Raw genomic sequence first — 23516 nt, forward strand, 5'->3', positions numbered from 1 at the left:
TTTTTTTAACCACTTGATTGTTATTAGAGAAATATTTAGTTAGGCCAGTCATAGTTGTTTACTCACATGCCTGTATTGCAGTTACATGAAAGTGAGACCTTTTTGGAAAAAACTCAATTTTTATTGGAAATCGAGGCCATAGGGTGTTTTCACACTAGCAGAATGAGTGGGAGAGAGTTGCTATAGTTTGAGGACACTGTAATGCAATAGAGGTGGTAGCTCATTCTTAGGGGCATTTTGAGCCCCTCAGAATTTGCTGCCTTTCCATATGGGCTGTTTTATCAAGACAGAAAGCATCTATTCTACTGTGGAGTCCCTTGGCCAAAGCCTGACTCCCCATCGAAACTAAATGGGTTCTAGCCAGGATGTAACCTGAATTTGAGACATTTTTTTTGAAACACTCGATTGTTATTAGAGGATTATTTAGTTAGGCCAGTCATAGTTGTTACTTAAATGCCTTTATTGCAGTTACATGAAAGTGAGACCTTTTTGGAAAAAACTCATTTTTTATTGGAAATCGAGGCCATAGGGTGTTTTCACACAAGCAGAATGAGTGGGAGAGAGTTGCTAAAGTTTGAGGACACTGTAATGCAATACAGGTGGTAGCTCATTCTGAGGGGCATTTTGAGCCCCTCAGAATTTGCTGCCTTTCCATATGAGCTGTTTTATCAAGACAGAAAGCATCTATTCTACTGTGGAGTCCCTTGGCCAAAGCCTGACTCCCCATCGAAACTAAATGGGTTCTAGCCAGGATGTAACTTGAATTGGAGACTCTTTTTTGAAACACTCGATTGTTATTAGAGGATGATTTAGGTAGGGCAGTCTTAGTTGTTTACTAACAAGCCTGTATTGCAGTTACATGAAAGTGAGACCTTTTTGGAAAAAACTCAATTTTTATTGGAAATCGAGGCCATAGGGTGTTTTCACACAAGCAGAATGAGTGGGAGAGAGTTGCTATAGTTTGAGGACACTGTAATGCAACACAGGTGGTAGCTCATTCTGAGGGGCATTTTGAGCCCCTCAGAATTTGCTGCCTTTCCATATGGGCTGTTTTATCAAGCCTCAAAACATCTCTTCTACTGTGAAGGCTGTTGGCCAAAACCTTGCTCCCCACCGAAACTAAATGGTTTCTAGCCAGGATGTAACCTGAATTTGAGACAATTTTTTGAAACACTCGATTGTTATTAGAGGATGATTTAGGTAGGCCAGTCATAGTTGTTTACTCAAATGCCTGTATTGCAGTTACATGAAAGTTAGACCTTTTTGGAAAAAACTCAATTTTTATTGGAAATCGAGGCCATAGGGTGTTTTCACACAAGCAGAATGAGTGGGAGAGAGTTGCTATAGTTTGAGGACACTATAATGCAATACAGGTGGTAGCTCATTCTGAGGGGCATTTTGAGCCCCTCAGAATTTGCTGCCTTTACATATGGGCTGTTTTATCAAGCCTGAAAACATCTATTCTACTGTGGAGGCTGTTGGCCAAAACCTTGCTCCCCACCGAAACTAAATGGGTTCTAGCCAGGATATAACCTGAATTTGAGACAGTTTTTTTAACCACTTGATTGTTATTAGAGAAATATTTAGTTAGGCCAGTCATAGTTGTTTACTCACATGCCTGTATTGCAGTTACATGAAAGTGAGACCTTTTTGGAAAAAACTCAATTTTTATTGGAAATCGAGGCCATAGGGTGTTTTCACACTAGAAGAATGAGTGGGAGAGAGTTGCTAGAGTTTGAGGACACTGTAATGCAATACAGGTGGTAGCTCATTCTGAGGGGCATTTTGAGCCCCTCAGAATTTGCTGCCTTTCCATATGGGCTGTTTTATCAAGACAGAAAGCATCTATTCTACTGTGGAGTCCCTTGGCCAAAGCCTGACTCCCCATCGAAACTAAATGGGTTCTAGCCAGGATGTAACCTGAATTTGAGACTTTTTTTGAAACACTCGATTGTTATTAGAGGATGATTTAGGTAGGCCAGTCATAGTTGTTTACTCAAATGCCTGTATTGCAGTTACATGAAAGTGAGACCTTTTTGGAAAAAACTCAATTTTTATTGGAAATCGAGGCCATAGGGTGTTTTCACACAAGCAGAATGAGTGGGAGAGAGTTGCTATAGTTTGAGGACACTGTAATGCAATACAGGTGGTAGCTCATTCTGAGGGGCATTTTGAGCCCCTCAGAATTTGCGGCCTTTCCATATGGGCTGTTTTATCAAGCCTAAAAACATCTATTCTACTGTGGAGGCTGTTGGCCAAAACCTTGCTCCCCACCGAAACTAAATGGGTTCTAGCCAGGATATAACTAGAATTTGAGACATTTTTTTGAAACACTCGAATGTTATTAGAGGATGATTTAGTTAGGCCAGTCATAGTTGTTTACTCACATGCCTGTATTGCAGTTACATGAAAGTGAGACCTTTTTGGAAAAAACTCAATTTTTTTTGGAAATCGAGGCCATAGGGTGTTTTCACACTAGCAGAATGAGTGGGAGAGAGTTGCTATAGTTTGAGGACACTGTAATGCAATACAGGTGGTAGCTCATTCTGAGGGGCATTTTGAGCCCCTCAGAATTTGCTGCCTTTCCATATGAGCTGTTTTATCAAGCCTGAAAACATCTATTCTACTGTGGAGGACGTTGGCCAAAGACTTGCTCCCCACAGAAACTAAATGGGTTTTAGTCAGGATATAACCTGAATTTGAGACCCTTTTTTGAAACACTTGATTGTTATTAGAGGATGCTTTAGGTAAGCCAGTCTTAGTTGTTTACTCACATGCCTGTATTGCAGTTACATGAAAGTGAGACCTTTGTGGAAAAGCTCAATTGTTATTGGACAATGGTTTATTGATGCCAGTAGGATGTTTTCTCACCAGCAGAATAAGTGGGAGAGAGTTGCTATAGTTTGAGTACACTGTAATGCAATACAGGTGGTAGCTCATTCTGAGGGGCATTTTGAGCCCCTCTGAATTTGCTGCCTTTCCATATGGGCTGTTTTATCAAGAGAGAACACATGTTCTACTGTGGAGTCTGTTGGCCAAAGCCTGGCTCCTCACCTAAACTAAACGGGTTCTAGCTAGGATGTAACATGAATTGGAGAGATTTTTTGAAACACTTGATTGTTATTAGAGTATGCTTTAGGTAGGCCATTCTTAGTTGTTCACTCACAGGCCCACAGGCCTATATTGCAGTTACATAAAAGTGATATCTTTTTGGATAAAACTCGATTATTATTGGAAGATTATTTAGTGAGACCATAGGGTGTTTTCACACTAGCAGAATGAGTGGGAGAGAGTTGCTATAGTTTGAGGACACTGTAATGATATACAGGTGGTAGCTCATTCTGAGGGGCATTATGAGCCTTTTCTATTTTCAAAGAGTGGCTGTATAAATTGTATTTCATTGTTGTCGAGCTAATGTTTGTTAATATTTTTAGGACTCCTTTAACCTAGGCTCTTTAAATAATAAAGTAATAAATTATATCTGTCACACTTTTTTCCTCCGCAGTAGACGAATTACACTGATCTCTGTGCAGACGGCTGACAGGCAGATCCGAAGGGACCGTACGCAATTTGCAAAACCTGAAAAGCATCACTACGAAAACAGGCAATAACTTTACTGTAATACACTTTGCTGTCATAAAATTCAGCTCACATATCACTGCTGCCCTGATAGATATACTATAGCACTTATTTTGGGGGAAATGTATTTTGTATGTTTTTTTTTTATAATAAAAAAATATTCAATAGCTATGCTATTGAATATTTTTTATTATGAAAAATCATAAAAAAGGGGTGTCCACAAATAGTTGAATATTCAATCTGTAATTAATATTAGAAAACTAAAAATACTATTCGTATTTTACTGCGTTGATTTGCTGTTAATGTCTTTAAATGCATAGCCTAGAAATCTAGACACACCCTAGCGACAGCAAATCTAATCTGCCGCCAGTACCGTCTAGCAACTCTCAATACACGTCTGACTCTGAGCTGTAAAAAGCAAACTCTGGTCAGGCCAATCACATCGTGTATAGAGTCGGTGGGTGGGGATTAACACAGAGTTGCACTTGCGTGCTACTACTAAACACAGAGGCTGGCGAACGGCGGTCTTTCGAATCAGCTTTGTTTGCGACTGTGGAAGACTTGGAGTTAAGCTTTGAGAAAAGAACAAAAAACGGCACTGAAGTCATCCTTAAGAAGGGAAGATGTGTTCGGAGTTTTGCCGACCGGATATGGCAAAAGTTGAATCTGTCAACTAGCTTCATCTTTGTTGCTCTGGTTAGTTGTAGCGCTATCCTATCGCGTGCAGAGGGAGTTTGAAAGACAACCGTTTATCCCGCCCCTCGGATTGAGCCCTGTCACTGGTGAGTTTCCAGACCAAACATCTTGATGTGGGTCTGGCTTGTCAGGCTAGTAAATGCACTGAATCTATGATAAATCCCTCTAAATCTCGCAGTTATGACGGTGGAAATTTTGAGTCTTTTAAGAGAGTCGTTCATTTTCAGTTCGTTCACCAAAATGATTCGTTCAGATTCGTTCATTGATTCGTTCAGTAACATTTTTTTAAAATATTACATAAATATGACCGCAGGTGACGAAAAAGAGTGTTTTATGTGCAATGTCTTAAGTCAACGAACGTATTTACTTACAAAAAAACTGATTTGGCTTTTTAAAATGTACATAATCTAGGCCTACTCATTAAATAAAATAAGTCTAAATAAGTGGTTCAGATGACCAAAGCATGTTTTCTTGCATGATTAACATTTAATTGTTTGGTCAGACATTTAGACATTCATATATCTGGGATTATGGTAAATATGGGGTTATAAACATGAGCTTTGTCTATAACTGTGCTTTGCATCCGTTTTCTGCTGATTGCTGAACGAGACTGACACGCATGCTAAATGACCGAGGTAGCCTAGTTTGTTCACGAACTAGATCTCTCTCTCTCGTTCAGAGCTGGTTCATTTCGTTCACGAATGAGAAGTACCAGTTCGTTCACGAAAGAGATCTCTCTCTCGTTCAGACTCAAAACAGCAACTCGGTCAGTGAAGTTCGTTCAGTAGCTTAGAATGCTATTTACTGACGTGACACACGAGATCTTTTTAACCATAGGCCACTGTCACATTTTTTATTTGTTTTACAGTTTTTAGAGAAGTGCATGACATGACTCAAAAGTAATGAAGAAAACGGTTCAAACATAAAATAAAATACAAACACACTTTACTTTACTCTGTAGTAATCATTTAACCATCAACCTGCATTATTACAGTTTTCATTACAGTGGTAAAGTGTACATTTCTTTCTTTGCTGCAAATATGCCATCTACACGAGCGGAGCTGTTCGCTATCAGTATCCTTCAACAACTAGTTCATTTCGTTCACGAACGAACGACAATTAGCCTACCAATAGAGGGAATGCATCAACGTCACTTTCCCGCCATAACACGCCCCCTCAGCCGGGGCTGAGTGGCAGAAGAGCTGCTGCGTGACTGGAGTTATGGAGAAAAACACGAGTAGAGCAAACGATCCTTACAACTTACCAAAGATTCAGTGATTCATGGATAATGATATGCAGCCAGGAATCGTGTTTTCCTGACATTTTTAGGAGCCTCATTTCGACAAGAACGTTTATAACTGTCATTCATCACATTTTTCAAGTGAATCCCGCATGTGGATGGGTCCGTGTTTTGAAGCGTGTAGTGGTGGTAAATAATATACTTTATATTCACTAAAAGCTGTCACTCATTCAAAAAACGTAATCTCACAAAGTTCCGCAGTGACGTTGGTATACAATAAATCTCTTATTTTCACAATCTCTGCACTTACAGAGGATTGCTGCGCGTGTTTAACTGAACTCAGCGCCTGGACAAACGCTCGAGCGGTGAGTGATTCCAAATTGAACACCTGTGATTGGCCAATTCCGTTGTAGAAGTCCACATGTCTGTGATTGGCTACATTACTCACCGAGGCGAAAACACGTTGGAAATGTAATCATTTGACGAGTGCAAATACAGATACACACTGGATCTTTTGCTAGCTCCTTTTCGCTGATAATATGCAGTTATTACGAATTATTACAGAGGATTACATATCCTAGACAAGCAGTTATGTGCAGTGTTTCACTCTAAAAGCAGAAGCTGCAGCAGTTGGCAGTGGTTTGAGTGAGAAAATTACACGCTATTATCAAGTCCGTCTCAAGATCAGAACAGCGATGACTATGTGGTCCGTGGACAAGCCTCCCCCTACCCCCCTTCTGGCGCCGGGCCTGGTTTTGTGAGTTTTCGCTGCATTCGCGCTGTAAACTAATGCTGCCTCTCAGTCTTTCTGCCACTCAGCGGGGCGTAATCACAGGCACTCCAGCTGATGATGACATCACGTGCATTCCCTCTATTCGTTCATGAACGACATTTCTCGTTCAGAGTCAGACTCAAAGCCTCTCGGTCAGTAAAGGGCGTATTCGTTCACTGAATTCAACATGCTCCGTCACATCTCGAACGCTATTGGCTTGAGGTTTTGTCATTCTTTGACAGAATGAAACAGTCGACAGAGCTGCGCATGCGCTCGCTGCTAATAGCGCCACGCTGCGGTAGAGGGAGGAATTTCAGTGAACGAGAAACAAGAGTCAATAGACTACGTGAACGAGAACAATTCGTTCACCTAAAAGATTCGTTCAAAAAGAACGATTCGTTCACGAACGTAACATCACTAGTTATGACTAAATCGTGTATTTGATTACAATGTCGTCAGATGCCTCGCCATGTTTGGAATTACTTCGATGAAAGTTGAAAATGATCTTACAAAATGGAGTTACTTTTGATGAGATCAATTACTGAAGCTGAGTTATATCATAATATCACCACCACAACGAGAATCAGTTCTCGTGGTGCCCCCCTCAGCACTTGGTGCCCTATACGCACAATGGCCCTCATTTATCAATCTTGCGTAGAAACTGGTGTATATGTTGGCGTAAGATTATGCTTACACTCCTCTCACCGCCTGATTTATGAAACTGTGCGCACCTCTGCAATCCAGGTGTACACAATACCTGCCCTTGATAAATGCGGCGGCTGAAAACGATCGTCATTAGAATAACACGCCCCTATATATTCAAGTCTCCGCCTCTCCCACGCCCTCATTTTACGCCATGGATACACAGAAGACGGCAAAGAAGCGAAACTTCTCCGACGTGGAGATCGGGCGCACTCAATCATCTGACTAGTCCACTAGTCAGGGCATGTGATTAGGACATAAGTCAATGGGCTGACTCCCTGATCAGTGCTCTGACTACTGAATTAGAGAGATGATTGAGACCATAGACAGTAAAAGAAATGGACGGAGGGATCCCATTGCCTTCTACGGCTTTAAGTGATGTCAGTATAGGAGCACTCACTTCCTGATGGCTGAGCGAACTGCGCAGGATCAGACTGAGCTTGACGACGTAGATGTGACGTGAGCCTCCTGTCTGACAGCTGTAGGTCTTCTAGTAGATGTGGAAAGTGAAAGCTGAATCACGTTGTTTAAATATTTTCTCCCGTTGCTTTTGGCTCACTACGGGCTTCTCCCCATTCTTCCTCCTTGACTTTATCAGACTTTATGTCTCCACGTCCCCCCGACTGTCTCATAAACAATAGAAGATTGCCTGCGAGCGTCTCCTCAGGTCTATACGGTAATTTCTCAACTGTGCGACAGAGTCGCGTTGGTTATGACGCAATAGTTAGCCTATTTTTACAAAAACAGCTTCTACGGGGCGATAGTGTAAGATACAAGGTAACGGAGCCTTTTATGCATTGTCGTGTTTCTTTAGAAATAAACAATGGACAAATGGAGTCTTTAAACGCCTCTGATGTAAAGTTATTCACTGTCAAAGTGACTCAAAAATGAATGGGAGTCAATGGGATGCTAACAGCAGGTGATGGCTTGGTTAGCAATGGCAGCCCCTAGGGGTGGAACGCTTTCCGAGCGCTAGATTACCCCCTTGATTGAGACGCGTCCATTGAGACCATCACCAGGGAAGTGAAAAAAAACAAAAACGAAATTGTTTTATTTGGGAGTTTAAAGAGTGGGAATAAAGGCACAGACAAAAACAAAATATGGACCCAAATTACGAGTACTCTTAATAATCTGGAGGTTGAGAAGCGCACTCCAGCAGTTTAAAGCTGTTTGGATGATAAATTACAATGCATTATTTTACAGCACGTTTTGAAAAAATAGCAATTTCGTATCACGGCACATGTATTGGGGTGTACAATAGTGATGATGATGTGATGTGGAGTACTACCATTCATTCACAATAATATTTACATGACAATTTGTAAGATTATTATTATTATTATTATTATGATTATTATTCTTAATTATGCTTGTTATTCAGAAGAAGAATGTCGTTTTTATTGATTTTATTATTATTTAAAAGAAGGTGGTCATTTTTATTATTTTGTCAGTCTGAATTATTTTAGTCCCAGTCCGTGCGCAGCTGCCGGGCCAGGCGGGCCTGAAACGTCAGGTAAAGCGCACAGGCTCGCGACTGGAGGAATACATATGCCTAAAAATCAAACGCTTTGGTAAAGTCTCACAAATTAAACATTGACGTTCATGTTACACAAAAAAAAAACACTGAATGTTGTTGTTGTGGTTTTTAACAGTGGGTCATATAGCATATCTTGTCAGTGCGTTTTGTGGTGTTATGACTTGTTTTTCTGCGCATTTTCGCACTAACTCAAACGTGCGTACACCACCTCCTGAGCTGGCGTAGGATTTGAGCGTGCCGTACGACAACGTCCATATTGATAAATCTCAAAGTCACCGTGGGTTTGGGTGTACGCAAGGTCTACGCCGAAAATTTGGTGTACGCACTTTTGATAAATTACCAATGATAAACTTTTGATAAATTACCAATGTGTGGTGGGAGCGGCATCACTGGTAGTCTGCACGATAACTGATGCTCTGCTTTATGTTTCTTTCCGCTCGTGCTGGCTGAGCTTATAATGCTTTTGTTCTTTAGACAATTTTTTTTTTTTTTTTTTACAAACTGTTTAATGTTTTAAAAACATTAAGATATAACGTAATCGTGTTGTGTACATTGCCTTATCATAAACTTGTTTAGAAACGGTGACATGTTGATAAAAAAAATAATTTAAAAAAACGTCTCTCTCATTTTTTCAAAATACCAAATTTAAATAAACGAATATTCGATTTCAACATATTCATCATGGTGTGGAATAAAGCAGACGCATCTTGTCTGTGTGAGACTTGTGTAGGAATCAAAACAGCAAAACTATTGTGTAAGTAACTTAAATATTGCCTTCGAAATTAGTTCCAAACAAAGCATGTGTACTTCTTCGAGCAACACTGTTTCTTTAATGGAAAAACTCAATGTTGTAAATAAATTAATGATTTAATTATCTATTTATTCATATGAATCCGAAGCTGTCCTCTATCTAACTTACATGTGTTGCAATAAAATTAAATAAAATAACAATAAACGAACAGGACACGCTTACAGATAAGACTCAATATTTTGACTCATCAGCACAAAAAAAACACGGTAACGCTTTAGATTACGGCCCGGAAAGTACAGCATAATTAAAGCGAATTTACAGCATAACTTTCTGTAATTATAGTGTAACTATAAAGTAAGTATATGGGAACAATATGTAATATTGGGGGAATAAAGGGGTAACTATCAGGAAAATTTACAAATTATTTATACTGTAAGTATTTTTTAATTAAGGGGTAATTATACTGTAAGTATTCTTTAATTAATGGGTAATTATACTGTAAGTATTTTTTAATTAAGGGGTAATTATACTGTAAGTATTTTTTTAAATAAGGGGTAATTATACTGTAAGTATTTTTTAATTAAGGGGTAATTATACTGTAAGTATTTCCTCAGATGAACACAGATAAATAAATAATCTCTGCTAATTAAAAGTCATTTGGGTTTCTAAGAGTTAAGGCATCAAACAGCACATACAGCAATAACTACAGTAATCCATACGATCCCAATGGATAAGTGTTTGTAAGAAAAATAACAATATATCGCATCCGACCAGCAGTTATCAGCGTGTGCATGCGAGGGTTGATTTCACGCTTGACGTAACTTGAAGGGTCAAGCGTGACGTGCGCGCGCCGAAAAAATCTGGTCATGTGGATGTCTGATGCTGTCGTTTTTTTATGCTCACAACAGTATACAAACAATAACATATTATATAACATAATAATATAATAGCAATTAGAAACAAACAAGAATAAAATACAAGATATGTTCGTTCTCGCGTGTGTTTCAGATGAAACGTGCACGAGAACGTCATGAAAGCTTGAAGCGTCTCATGCATGCGCTGGTAACAGGCAAGCTTTCATGACGTTCTCATGCACGTTTAATCTGAAACACACGTGAGAACGGACATTTCTTGTATTTTATTCTTGTTTGTTTCTAATTGCTATCATCATATATTATGTTATTGTTTGTATACTGTTGAACTTGTGAGCATTAAAAAAAAAAACCTGACATAATCAGACATCCACATGACCAGTTTTATTGCGCGCGCACGTCACGCTTGACCCTTCAAGTTACGTCAAGCGTAAAATCAACCCTCGCATGCACACGCAGATAACAGCTGGTCGGATGCGATTTATTGTTATTTTTCTTACAAACACTCATCGTTTAACTTCAGAAGACATTGATTCATCCATTGGGATCGTATGGATTACTCTAGTTATTGCTGTATTTGCTGTTTGATGCCTTAACTCTTAGAAACCCAAATGAGTTTTAATTAGCAGAGATTATTTATTTATCTGTGTTCATCTGAGGAAATAGTCGTAATACATCTCGGATTGCATGAGGGTAAAAGACGAGTAAACGGTGAGGATATTTCTGCGAGCACTGTATTTTCAGTGTAACAGTTACAGAATAGCTAGACACGTGGGATCCTTCTTAAGATTCATCAGTGGCAAGGAAGAAAAAGAAGAGGAACAAGAGGAGGATGAAGCCAAGCAAGAGAAATGAATGTGCTCTAAATCTCTAAAAGTTTTTATTTTTCATTTTTGAAATAAAGGTTTCTGAGGGATTTCAGATTTAGTATGTGTTTTTATTGTACTTACCCTGTAATTACATGAAACAAGAGGAGAACAAGAGCCACTTTAATTTACAGCCCGCACATCCATACTTACCCCATAACTACACGAAACAAGAGGAGAACAAGAGCCACTTTAATTTACAGCCCGCAGATCCATACTTACCCCACAACTACACGAAACAAGAGGAGAACAAGAGCCACTTTAATTTACAGCCCGCACATTCATACGTACCCCATAATTACACGGATAATTACCCCTTAATTAAAAAATACTTACAGTATAATTACCCCTTAAGTAAAAAATACTTACAGTATAATTACCCATTAATTAAAAAATACTTACAGTATAATTACCCATTAATTAAAAAATACTTACAGTATAATTACCCTTAATTAAAAAATACTTACAGTATAATTACCCCTTAATTAAAAAATACTTACAGTATAAATAATTTATAAATTTTCCTGATAGTTACCCCTTTATTCCCCCAATATTACATATTGTTCCCATATACTTACTTTATAGTTACACTATAATTACAGAAAGTTATGCTGTAAATTCACTTTAATTATACAGTACTTTCCGGGCCGTAATCTAAAGCGTTACCAAAAACACTTACCTCTAACTCCCACTGTAATCTGACCATTACTGGCCAGCGTTTTGGTTCTTTTGTTGACTTTTTGCTCAGCGCACAGAAATTCACTTCAAAATTTACCGCGCTCATCTCCTGCACATTCATGTTTGTTGTTATGTCTGTCATGCGTCTCCTAGCAACCAGGCGTTTTTTTTTTCAGTTTGTGTTCCGGACGTTTTTAAAGTCTGGCACTGATGCCCAGCTTTTCTCTGCAGCCATTTACAAAGTCAGCAAGTGTATGATGCCTAATGTTTTTAAAAATTTGTTCAGATTTTAAAAATCATGTAGTGTATTCCAGCCTTAAGAGGCACAAAGACACCCTTTACGTTTAAAAATGCATTTATCTCAGTTTTAAATCCGGATGACTGCCCTTTCTGTCTGCAAAGACAAGAGAAACTGTGTTTCATACATGTATGCAGTGTTCTAGACTTGAGACTGTTCACTGTTTTACAAAATTTATTTTTGTGTTTTGGTGAGATTTTTATTTCTCTCTCTCTCTCTCTCTCTCTCTCTCTCTCTCTCTCTCTCTCTCTCTCTCTCTCTCTCTCAAGATTCAAGATTCAAGATTCAAATAGCTTTATTGGCATGGTGAAGGAAATCTTTACATTGCCAAAGCATTCATAACACTATACGAAATAAATAATAATACAAATAAAATAAAATTACATGAAAATAAACATAGCAATAAAAATGTCCAATCTTCTAATATTTACAAAGTGGTTAGCTCTGTCCTGCTGGAGGCTCTTTTGTCGTGACAGGACTTCACGTATCTGGCAGCCAGGTTTGGGTTCGCTGGGCTTTCTCCGAGCAGGAGTGGGAGTTTGTCCATATTTGATAATTGAAGGAAGTCGTTCTGATGGGTTGTGAAAATGGGATAGAATGTGTCTCTAATGTTTTTATAATTGGGGCAGAATGTCAGGAAATGTAGCTCTGTTTCCAGCTGCTTCTCTGTGCAGTGAGGACACAGTCGCTCTTCCTTCGGCAGCCAGGTCTGTCTGTGTCTGCCTGTCTCTATGCTCAGACTGTGTTCACTGAGTCTGTACATGCTCAGGACTTTCCTCAGCTTAGGGTCGCTCACTTTACTCAGGTATCCTGCCAATTCATATTTTCTGTTTAGGGCCAAATAGCATTCCAATTTACTCTGTTTCTCTGTTGCAACTGTCCAATGTTTGAGGTATTTTTCTTTTTGTGTTTTAATGATTTGGTTTGGTCTGGCTATGTTTTTATTGTCAGTTTGTGACGTCAGCTCTAAGACCAGTCGGCCGAGGGCGTTGTTCTCTGGCTTCAGCTCTCGGTAGGTCAGGGCTTTGTGATGGAGCTCTCTCTCTCTCTCTCTCTGTGTGTGTGCGCGCGCGCGCGCGCATGCGTTGAGTGAGCGTGGAGTGTGGATGGAGAGCGTGTGACGGCGGTGTGAGGTAAGTGTTTTGAAAATTCTTTTCTAACTTTTCTATCCCTTTTTTTTGGTTTTGGTAGTGGTTTTGAGGTTTAGGTTTTTTTGGTGCGTGGGGTTTTTTGGGGGGTGGGGAGTTTTTTACTCCCAGTCCTGGGAGAATGACAGCTCCGGGTGCGGAGAGTTTGGAGTTTTTAACGAGGCGCCATGGTGTGAAAATCGATGTTACTGCCAGAATAGAGGACTGTAGTTTGGCGGTGAGTGCAGTAGTTGGACATGAAAATGTTTTATCGGCGTCGCGAATGAACAACGCGATTGTTTTGTTTGTTAAGACGATCGAATTGGTGAACTTGTTAGTGGAAAGCGGTGTAGAGATTGGAGGCGTGTTACATCTTTCTAAACCTTCGAAGAGAGTAACTTTATCTAATGTACCGCCGTTTATTAAGAACGAAGTTTTAGTTGGCATGCTCTCTAGGTATGGTAAACTGGTCTCTTCAATAAAGATGATTCCAATTGGAAGTAAGTCTTCTTTGTTGAAACATGTGGTTTCCTTTAGGCGTTATGTGTACATGGTTTTAAAAGATAACGTAGAGGAGCTTGATTTGACTCTGAATTTTCGTCATGAGGACTTCAATTATGTGATCTATGCTACAACTAACACTACCCAGATAGCACACATACGTCTGGCCGACGTCGGCCCCAGAGCGGACGTCGGCCTCCAAATCATAACATCGAATAAGTATCGGCCAGGCATATGCGAATATCGCTTTATTTCCAGCTCGTCGGGTTTGGGTCGGCCCAATATACTGGAGGCCGATGCTGTGTTTATCTGTTGTTTGCTCATGATGCCCATTCATCTCTTTGCCACCAACCCGAGAGAAAGACGAAGCGACGCGACGCCATCTGTGGGTTTTAGGTAAATTTTCACTTGAGGAAATCAGAAAAAAAAACAGGCAGTTTGTAATCGCAGTTTTCACTCCAAGAATTCCTCACAGTTTTTAGTCAGAAATGGTGCATACTCTTGTGCCAAAGTTTTTTGAGTTGCCAAACTGTCTGAACATTTGTCATCATCTGATCAATAAACTGACTGTTCATTAAATTGGTAATGTACGTGTTTATTTACGTAATGCTGCTGCGTGACTTTGACGGGCGTGCGTTGAACAGTCAAACACTGGAAGTTACCATGGAAACGGGCCGGAGTTTGCAGCAAGCCAGCAACAGCACAGTAACGGACACGCTCCTGTTATTTTCGCTGCTTTCAGGTAAGTTTAGTCCCTAAACATTACACAAATAATATAAAACTGTTCCGTACACGTTTCTTACTGTAATTGACACGCTTCTGTCGAATATTTACTTTATTAAAATTTTCAGTGTCTTTGAAAAAGTCCGTTAGCATCTCAACCGTTTTTTATTAGCAGTTTGCTAATATACTTTAGCTCTAATGAAAGTGAGTTTTTAATCACGTCTTTATGTGCAGAAGAGAGGCTTTGATAGTTTTTTTTTAGGTTTGCTGGTAGTCTGTCAATGGGTTATTGGAAGTGAGCTAATTTATTTAACCTAACTTCACTATAAGTTAATGTTATTACAGGAAACGCCAAAATCAAATGAAATGATCTTTCACGGTAAAAAAAACAACAACAACAACCTAAATTACATTTAATGTTTAATTATTTAATACCAATTACGTTAATTCCCCATGTGATTTCAGTTTAAAAAAAAATAATAATACAACAACGGAGGCAAAGGATGGGCCCATGGGCTGCTGACAGAGAAGGGTAAAATCTCATTAAATCTTTAGTATTTTTTCTACAAAAGGTAACACTTTAGTAAGGTGAACAATTCTTAGCTTGCACATTTGCTGTTTATTAGTATTATTAAGCACATATTAATGCATGACCTTATACTACAACATCCCTAAATTCTTCCTGGTATCTAACTAAACTTAAACGCTACAACAACTACCTTACTATCTATTAAGCAGTAAATTATGAATTTGAGGCAAAAGTTAAGTGAATGTTTCCCGTTACCATAATAAATATTTTACCTACATCACCATGCATGTTATTTTCTTTTGCAAAATTATTTTTTATTACAGTTTGCAAGGTTCTGACAACCACACGTAAGTAACACTGAGCAATGTAAAATGAAGTAAGCCTAAAATAAATTATGTTAAGAAATTATTGTATGTATACTCTGCATATTCTACTTTCTCTTATCTGCGTTTCACCTCTGCTCTAGCTTGTTTCCTTCTAATAAGCCTGTGTCACATGCCTGTCCTGTTTTGTGTGCACATGTGGGTTCTGTCACGTCACAAACAAAGGAAGGGGTGCAAGGACTCAAGTGCAGAAAATGTTAATTTATTATAAAATAAAACAAACTCAAAACAACAACCCACGAGGGGGAAAAACACATAATAGAATAATAAAAATACAAACTTAAACAAACCAACAGAATCACGGGGAGGACGGAAGACGCAGACATTACACAAGGATCCAACACAGACTGACAAACACAAGGAGCTTATAAGGGGAAGAAATCAAGAGGGAACAGGTGGGGCAAATTAACCAATAATCAGATAACAAGAAGGGCGGGGTTGACAGTAGACCGGAGACATGACAAAACCCACATGTGCACACAAAACAGGACAGGCATGTGACAGCCTGACATTATATAGGCTCTGTGATAAATTGTTTATGTTCCTAGATTCTTCCATGCTGATGGCCTGCACTCCTGTTGAAGAAAATATCAGGCTAAAAACTAGATGACTGGTAAGCAAAACCTCAAAAATTTTACTACTGTTCAAAAGTTGGGGGTCTGTACATTTTAAAAACATTAACTCCATGTTGTTACAGTAAGACCGCCTGAAAAGCCTTTAGGGTAAAATAATCAGCAAAATTAGACAAGGTGACAAATGTAATGTGTTATAGTTTGTATTTATGATTAACTATTATGATAACAGGATGTAATGGTCTTAAATACTTTTACTAAATACTTAAATACTTTAAATGCTGACTGTGGTTCAGGCGGTCAACAACTTTAGGCATTTAAGTTATTTTTCAGCATACTCACTGCTCATACTATTAGCCTCTAAAATGTTTGAATTATATCACAATACAGTGTCAGAGGGTAAAGATATCATTAGAGTTCTTACAGTTATTGCTGTGCTCTTATTACCAGATCAGATATAAAGCCCAGCGTTTGGTGCTGAGATTTTTCAGGACAAGGCCTTGATGACATCTACAATTAGTACATGAATATGGTGAGTTTCCCAATAGCTGCCAGTATCCCACATCAAAAGACTGAAAACAACAGGCTTCAATCTGTATTAAAGGTATAGTTCACTCAAAAAATTAGACTGTGCTGTTTATCTGCTGGGCTTCCGAGATGTAGGTGTGTTTATTTCTTCAGTAGAACACAAATGAAGATTTTTAACTCAGCTGTGGCTCATATAATGCATGTCAATGGGGTGTATTTCTATGAGAGTAAAAAACACAAAGACTTAGGAATCCATATTAAACACAGCGGCACGTGGCGACACATTGATGTCTTAAAACACAAAACGATCACTTTCTGTGAGAAGCACACCAGTATTTGTGTTATTTTTTACCTCATATCAGACGAATCTCATCTAGTATTCCCAACGCCATTAGTTCCATCTAAGAAGGTCAAAACCCGGTGCGATCATAGATATATGCCTTATTAGTGCCTCGATGGATCGGTCGAATGAGGCATCTACGTTCGCGCCGGGATTTTGACCTACTCATCCTAAATGAGATTCGTCTTATATGAGGTAAAAAAATAACAAATACAGTTGTGTTTATCACAGAAACCGATCGTTTCGATGTGTCGCCACGAGCCACAGGGGTTGGGGTTTAATATGGATTAAGGGTGCGTTCACACTTGTCATGTTTGGTTCGATTAAAACGAACCCTGGTGCGGTTGCTCGGTTAGTGCGGTTCATTTGAACATATGTGAACGCTGCCACCCGAACTCTGGTGCGCACCAAACAAGCGGACCGAGACCGCTAAAAAGATGGGTCTCGGTCCGCTTCCAAACGAACTCTGGTGCGGTTCGATTGATATATGAACACAACACGGACCAAAGACATGTAAACGGACCAAAAACCGGACGTATAATGTCACAAGATGCCACGCATAATGCAGCTGATTTGACGATGTGGAAAGATCGGTGTATCCAAAATGAGTAACTTTAACGTTAGAGGGCAAACGTAGAGCAACGAGGAAGAGCCTCATCAATATTTGGTCAGACGAGCATGTTTCGAAAATGCTAGAAAAAACACACAAAAAGCATACCTGGCTCTTCTCATCAAAGTTCCTGTGTTGCCCATTATTAGCAGGTACAGACGACAGAACGGCCGTCTCTTTTGCACAACGGAGGAAATACTGCTGCTGTTTTGAATGTTTTGAACATTTTATGAGCTCTTCATGAGTTCTCAGCGGGTAAAAATAATGCCACCTGTACACGCATAAAATCATCGCGTTTAATCCAGCACACAGCGTTGTTTTGAACATTTCATGAGCTCTTCATGAGTTCTCTGGTAAAAAATAATGCCATATGTGTTACACGCATAAAATGACCGCGTTTAATCCAGCACACAGCGTTGTTTTGAATGTTGTGAACATTTCATGAGCTCTTCATGAGTTCTCTGGTAAAAAATAATGCCATGTACACGCATAAAATGCCCGCGCGTGTAATCTGCACACAGCATTGTTTTGAATGTTCGGTAAACGAGCTCCTACGTCATATAAACCGACCAATCAGGTTGTGAGCGTCTCCCTGTGCCTTTGGTTCGGTAACTTTAGGTTCGCTGTTAAAAATGCCTGTGTGAACGCTAAGCGGACCAGGACTATTATGTTTGTTTTTGTTTTTTGGTCCGGACCAAACGAACCAAACGAACCGAACTACAAGTGTGAACGCACCCTAATATCGCTCGTATAATGCATGTCAAAGTTAAAAATCTTCATCTGAGTTCTACTGAAAAAACAAACACACCTACATCTCAGATGCCCTGCGGGTCAGTAGATTAACATCACATTTTCATTTTTGGGTGAACTATCCCTTTAATTTATTTTGATAGGTTTAATGTTACATTGTTAGTCTGGAAAATACACTCAAAAACAAAGCTATTGAACGCACTTAAATTAAGGAAAACTTTTCCACAAAATTGAATTACATTTTTCAAAATCTAATGGAATTATCTGTTATAATCTTGTTATATGAATTTAATGGGTTAGTTCACCCAAAAATGAAAAATCTCACTACAGTGGTTCTACACTAATTTTATGAAGCGATGAGAATAGTTTTTGTCCGCCAAAAAAAGCAAAATAACGACTTATATAGTGATGGCTGTTTTCAAAACACCGCTTCCTGAAGCTTCGAACCATTATGAATCAGTATCGAATCATGATTCGGATCGTCAAAGTCACGTGATTTCAGCAGTTTGGTCATGAATCGATATGCTCGGATGCTTCAGGAAGAAGTGTTTTAAAATCACCCATCACTATAGAAGTCATTATTTAGTAGGGATGCACCAAATTTTCGGCTTTCTGCCAAAAGACTTTCATCACCAAAACAATATGGCCGAACTATATAATATGGGTTATAACTTGAAAATTATGCTTTGTTTATTAAATTATCCTGTCGATGGATACACGTACTGGCTCCTCAGTTATACACTACAACAACAGTGATAATAAAAGAAAAACCAGTCATTTTCACCTTTATCACCCGCGTGTAGAGCCAGAAGAGACGAATGAGAACTCTAGCGCGCTTTGAGAAGATCTGTCTCTGTGCATCATCCGAGAGCGCGCACGTCTCACAGCGCGCAAATATTCAGTTCTCTTACAAGTCTTGCGCTTAAACGGACAAACTCGCACAAGAAGTATGTCAACATGTCCATCTTGATGAGTATCCAAGCAGATACTCATCAAGACCCCCCCCCCAAACCTGCAACTGTCTGCGTTTCAACTGCGATCTAAAGTTCCGAGAAGATTAGGCAAATTAGTCTGGTGATGTAACCTACTGCGCGACTGCTCCTCCATCAATGTCAGACAGAAATCATTTTTGTGTATACCGATTGAAAGATTTAGTGGACTGTCTACATGAGCCGTTATCTAAACTGATCTGGTGTTTACATGTGATGACTTTCAATCGCAATCATTTTGTCACATGCAGTTTGTCTGCCGCATCAAAAATGTCAACGCTGTTTTCTCCAGCAGCTGGAGTGTGTTTACTGTAGCCATAGCAACTCTTAACAGCCACCAGGACTAATACAGTATTATATAAGATATTTATTTGTTGTAAAGTGTAATAATCATCTCAGAAAAAAAAATCTTCTGTCAGGCGCAGTTAAAGTAAAAACTGCCTGGGGCAATATACGCTGTGTCATTATTCCAACATTATCTTCATAACTTACGAAATAAAATGTTTACCCCTCAGAAAAATTAACTATTCTCTCTTGTCAACATGAGCGCGGCGCGCGCTGTCACGTCATGTAAGAACGCACACTTAAAAGTAATCGGTCAGGTCGTTTACATGGTGAAAAAAAATTAATAACGAGTATGGAAAAGATTCAAGCTGTGCTGCTTTTGCTGGTTATGACAGAAAAGAGCACTAATATGCAGATTCAGCAGCATATTCAGAAAGCTTGTAAAGCTAGATTTAAAATGACAATGTATATTATTATTAGCTATTACAGACATTGCACGTAAGATGGCTGAGACGAACGCGCGGTTGAAATAAAATGCTGCGTGTGCTCAACCAATCAGCATGTTCAGCGCCCAAGTCCCGCCCTCGAAAGTTCCTGAACTTTGAAAAAGTACTACCTTACTTACTACTTTACTATCATAAAATGATTATAGAGCCGCTGTAGTGAGATGGGCTTTGTAACGCCGTCTTTAGTGCCTTTATGGGTCTTGAGAGAGGAAATGACATTGGTGTCAATGAAGGCCTTTCTGAGCAATCTGATACATATTTTTATATGTATTTAATTGCTTTTTTTACATCTTGGCCAGGGGACTACAGATGAAAAATAGCCTTTTAGCTAATTCTGGCTTTTTTAACCATGTTTGTTCATGTGTTTTATGAAATTGCACTGTCCCCTTTCAAATAAACCATTAAATCAAATCAAATCATCGGATTTCAACACTAATATCTTCATCTGTGTGTGAAGATGAACGGAGGTCTGACCGGTGTCCAACCACAGGAGGAATTATGACAGAATTTATTGGGTTATTGGGTTAATTTTGGGTGAACTAACTCTTTAACTTTATATCGCACACCCCACCCACACCACAGGTTGAAACGATGGTGGTGCGCACTGCAGCCTCACTTCACCGCTCTAAGACACCAGCATTGCATCCGTGGCTAAACACCCCCTAACTTTAGTGCATCGTGATTGGATATTTTGCTCATATCAGCATAGACTCATTGGCACACAAAACAGAGCCAATTCAGAGAGAAATAAAATGCACAGAAATTAATGCAATACACAAGCGCCTACTGATTCAAGGGTGTCGTACCGAATGGGTCAATATTATATTGAGAATTGTGACATCCCTAATATTTTTCCAGTTTAGATATGTAATTGTTTATATTTTACATTAATCATTCATTTTGTATAAAAATTAAATAGAGAAGAAAATGTGACAATGTCACTGGGCTTGTCACAAATTGCCAAATTAATGGAATATTCAGAGTGCAAGACAAAACTGTGCCTTTTGTGCAATATTATGCTGCAAATATTGTATATTGAGCTAAAGTTAAATTGAACCTTGTATGATAATTTGTGTAACCAGATTCAATACTTTGTAATGAGTATGTACAATGGATTTTGAACTGTACTTTTTTTGTTACAGGTTCTCTGGGAATCCCCAGTTGAAGGCATGAAGACATCAAATGTTGGCCTGGACAGATGTACCAACAGTCCACCACACTGACCTCTGCTTTTGCATGGATGGCTGATTGCTACCCTGTTCTGTGAGGGTATTATTATAGAAAAACTGAACACCTGTGACAGTGGGATTTGTAGTTGTAAAGAATAGTCACACATCAGTGCACTTAGGGTGCTTTCACATCTCTTGTTCAGTTAATTTGGTCCGAACCAAGGCCAAACAATTAAATAATACATTGTTGCATTTTACAGCTTTTTTGGTTTCTTTTCACACCACACTGATTGCTTTGGTCCGGACCAGTTGAAACACGTGACAACATCCACATCACTCATTGGCCATGGTGTATTACCTAAACTGCCTTTCGATTGGTCAGAATTTACTTTGTGGGAAAATTTCAACAGAAGAGGAAAAGCCAGCAAACTATAACACTATAGAAAGATGACTGTGGGCAGGTTTTGTCCCTGGCCATAATCTACTACATATTGTGTATTAACCAGTGTATGCAAACAATACCTTTCTATAATGAAGCGGCGCGGATGCGACTTGAAAACAACGTATTGCAGACGGCGAGCGCACATCACTCGTCACTTCAATCGGAGGCGTGCATTAATTATTCTTAACTCTGACACGCTCATTCCGAAAATATTTCCAACGATCTATCAGGTAATAATGTCATGCACATAATGTCAGCGCAGCTAACTATGGCAGCTGGTTTAGTCAAAATATTATCAGTACTTTTGCAGTTGGTTCTGTTCGAGGCCGGATCACGTTCTCACCACCAGCTAACCGCTCCAGAGTTCGTTTGAAAGCGCACTGAGACCAGCTCTTCAAGGAGGTCTCGGTACGCTTGTTTAGTCCGCTTTTGGTGCGCACCCGAGTGCGATTGCTGCTTTCACCAAACGAACCGCACCAAAGAGGGAAATGAACTCTAGTACGATTCAACTGAACTAAATAAGGCAGGTGTGAAAGCACCCTTAAAGTCAGAGAAAATGTTTTTTTTAGAAGTTGCAAACTTTTCTTTCTCTTACAAAGAACACAACAGTTAAACCTTTTGAAATTATTTTCTGGTGGTGCACAAGTCCTATTCTACAAATTAACAAATGATAAAAACATGACAAAACATGATATGACTTCATGCTCTGCAGAGTCTTTATATAAACATGAATTCAACATTTAAAAACAGTATATTCAAAATATAAAAAAAATATCTACTTGACTTTAATACAAAGGTTTCTCGTCAATGTAATGTAAAGTGTAGTGTGACTGTACCTTTATTCTGCGTTTGGTGCACCCATGTATCAAAAGTGTGAAGCCATGGACAAATTTTACTTGTTAGATGATGTGAGATCGTGAGTATGATTTTTTCCCCCTTGATGGAAAAAATGAGCCCACGATTTTATTAATTTGTGATTTGTAGAATAGGATTAGTACAAATGTAACTGTTGTGTTTGTGAGAGAAAAGAAAACTACAAGTTTACAAATCCTAATACATTTTATCAGTGACTTTACTGAAATTTTCTCCACTGTCAGCAGTGCTTAGTTTTGCTAAAATAATACTCGATATTATACAGCACATGCATAGTTTGAGTCAATGTTCTGGTTATATTTTTTCCAGTCTCAATTTACCAATGCCAAACCTATTTCATTAACAACTATTAATTCTGTTTGTAGTCAATATATAAACAATTGATATTTAATTCAAGAGATTGGCTGGACTTTGCGGACTCGATCAGTATTTCTCGTCCAATGGTCAAACCTTTATTTTTATGTGGTTTAAACCTCTTTTTTGGCTCATAATATGCATTTTATTTTTTAAAGTAATTAAAAATATTTTCTCTATGCTATTGAAAATGTGGGTTACATCTTTGTCACCTTTTTCACCAAGGAGTTTACACTTGCTGATAGTAGGCTGCAATAGTTGCAAAATAACCAATTCATCTGCAATATTCTTCTGCCCTACATTTTCAAGGGTAAGCTTTCTTTATAAACCATCTACTCACCCATATGCATTTATTTTGTGTAACACAAAAAGAGTCACATAGTCTCAGTCACTATTAGAAAAGAACCTGTGATTTGAGTCTCATTATGTTCTGACTGACATATCCTTTTGTGCTCCAATAAAAATAATGTGTCTGGTACATGATCAGTTGTTCTTGAGTAAATATTGCTTTTAATTTATGTACCTGTATAGCCTACCTCTTTGTGTATTTGAATGTAAATGCCTTTTCTATTATATATATTTTTCTATTAAATGCCTTTTCTATTATATTGTCATATTGAATATTTATATAGATTGTTTGCTCTAAACATGTAGGCTATCTGTAACTGCTCTGTAAATATTAAAACAATGTTAACTGAATGTTATGTGTGATTATTACATAAACAGGCTAATGTATCTTATTAGTATTAAGTATTTGCTATTTTTAAAACAGAAAATGTGTTAACGTTAACTGTACCAAACTAAAATCAACATCGTGTTTCACTCAACTGACATCAACGTCATT

The 23516-nt window shown here is 38.7% G+C and overlaps 3 long non-coding RNA genes across 3 annotated transcripts in view; all 3 read left to right on the top strand.

Moving 5' to 3' along the window:
* Positions 1-13082: 13082 nt before the first annotated feature.
* Positions 13083-23516, top strand: part of LOC137045870 (uncharacterized) — a 40297-nt gene continuing 29863 nt past the window's right edge. The window contains exon 1 of the long non-coding RNA XR_010898876.1: positions 13083-13124. This is a non-coding gene — a long non-coding RNA (uncharacterized lncRNA). The remainder of the gene's footprint in view (positions 13125-23516) is intronic.
* LOC137047150 (uncharacterized) lies at positions 13805-14361 on the top strand. Its single transcript, XR_010899157.1, has 2 exons — positions 13805-14015; positions 14264-14361. It is a non-coding gene; the product is annotated as an uncharacterized lncRNA (long non-coding RNA).
* LOC137046808 (uncharacterized) lies at positions 15758-21282 on the top strand. The gene is made up of 3 exons (XR_010899080.1): positions 15758-15867; positions 16277-16358; positions 20977-21282. It is a non-coding gene; the product is annotated as an uncharacterized lncRNA (long non-coding RNA).

This window comes from Pseudorasbora parva, chromosome 18 (genome assembly GCF_024679245.1).
Source record: "Pseudorasbora parva isolate DD20220531a chromosome 18, ASM2467924v1, whole genome shotgun sequence".
NCBI lineage: Eukaryota > Metazoa > Chordata > Actinopteri > Cypriniformes > Gobionidae > Pseudorasbora > Pseudorasbora parva.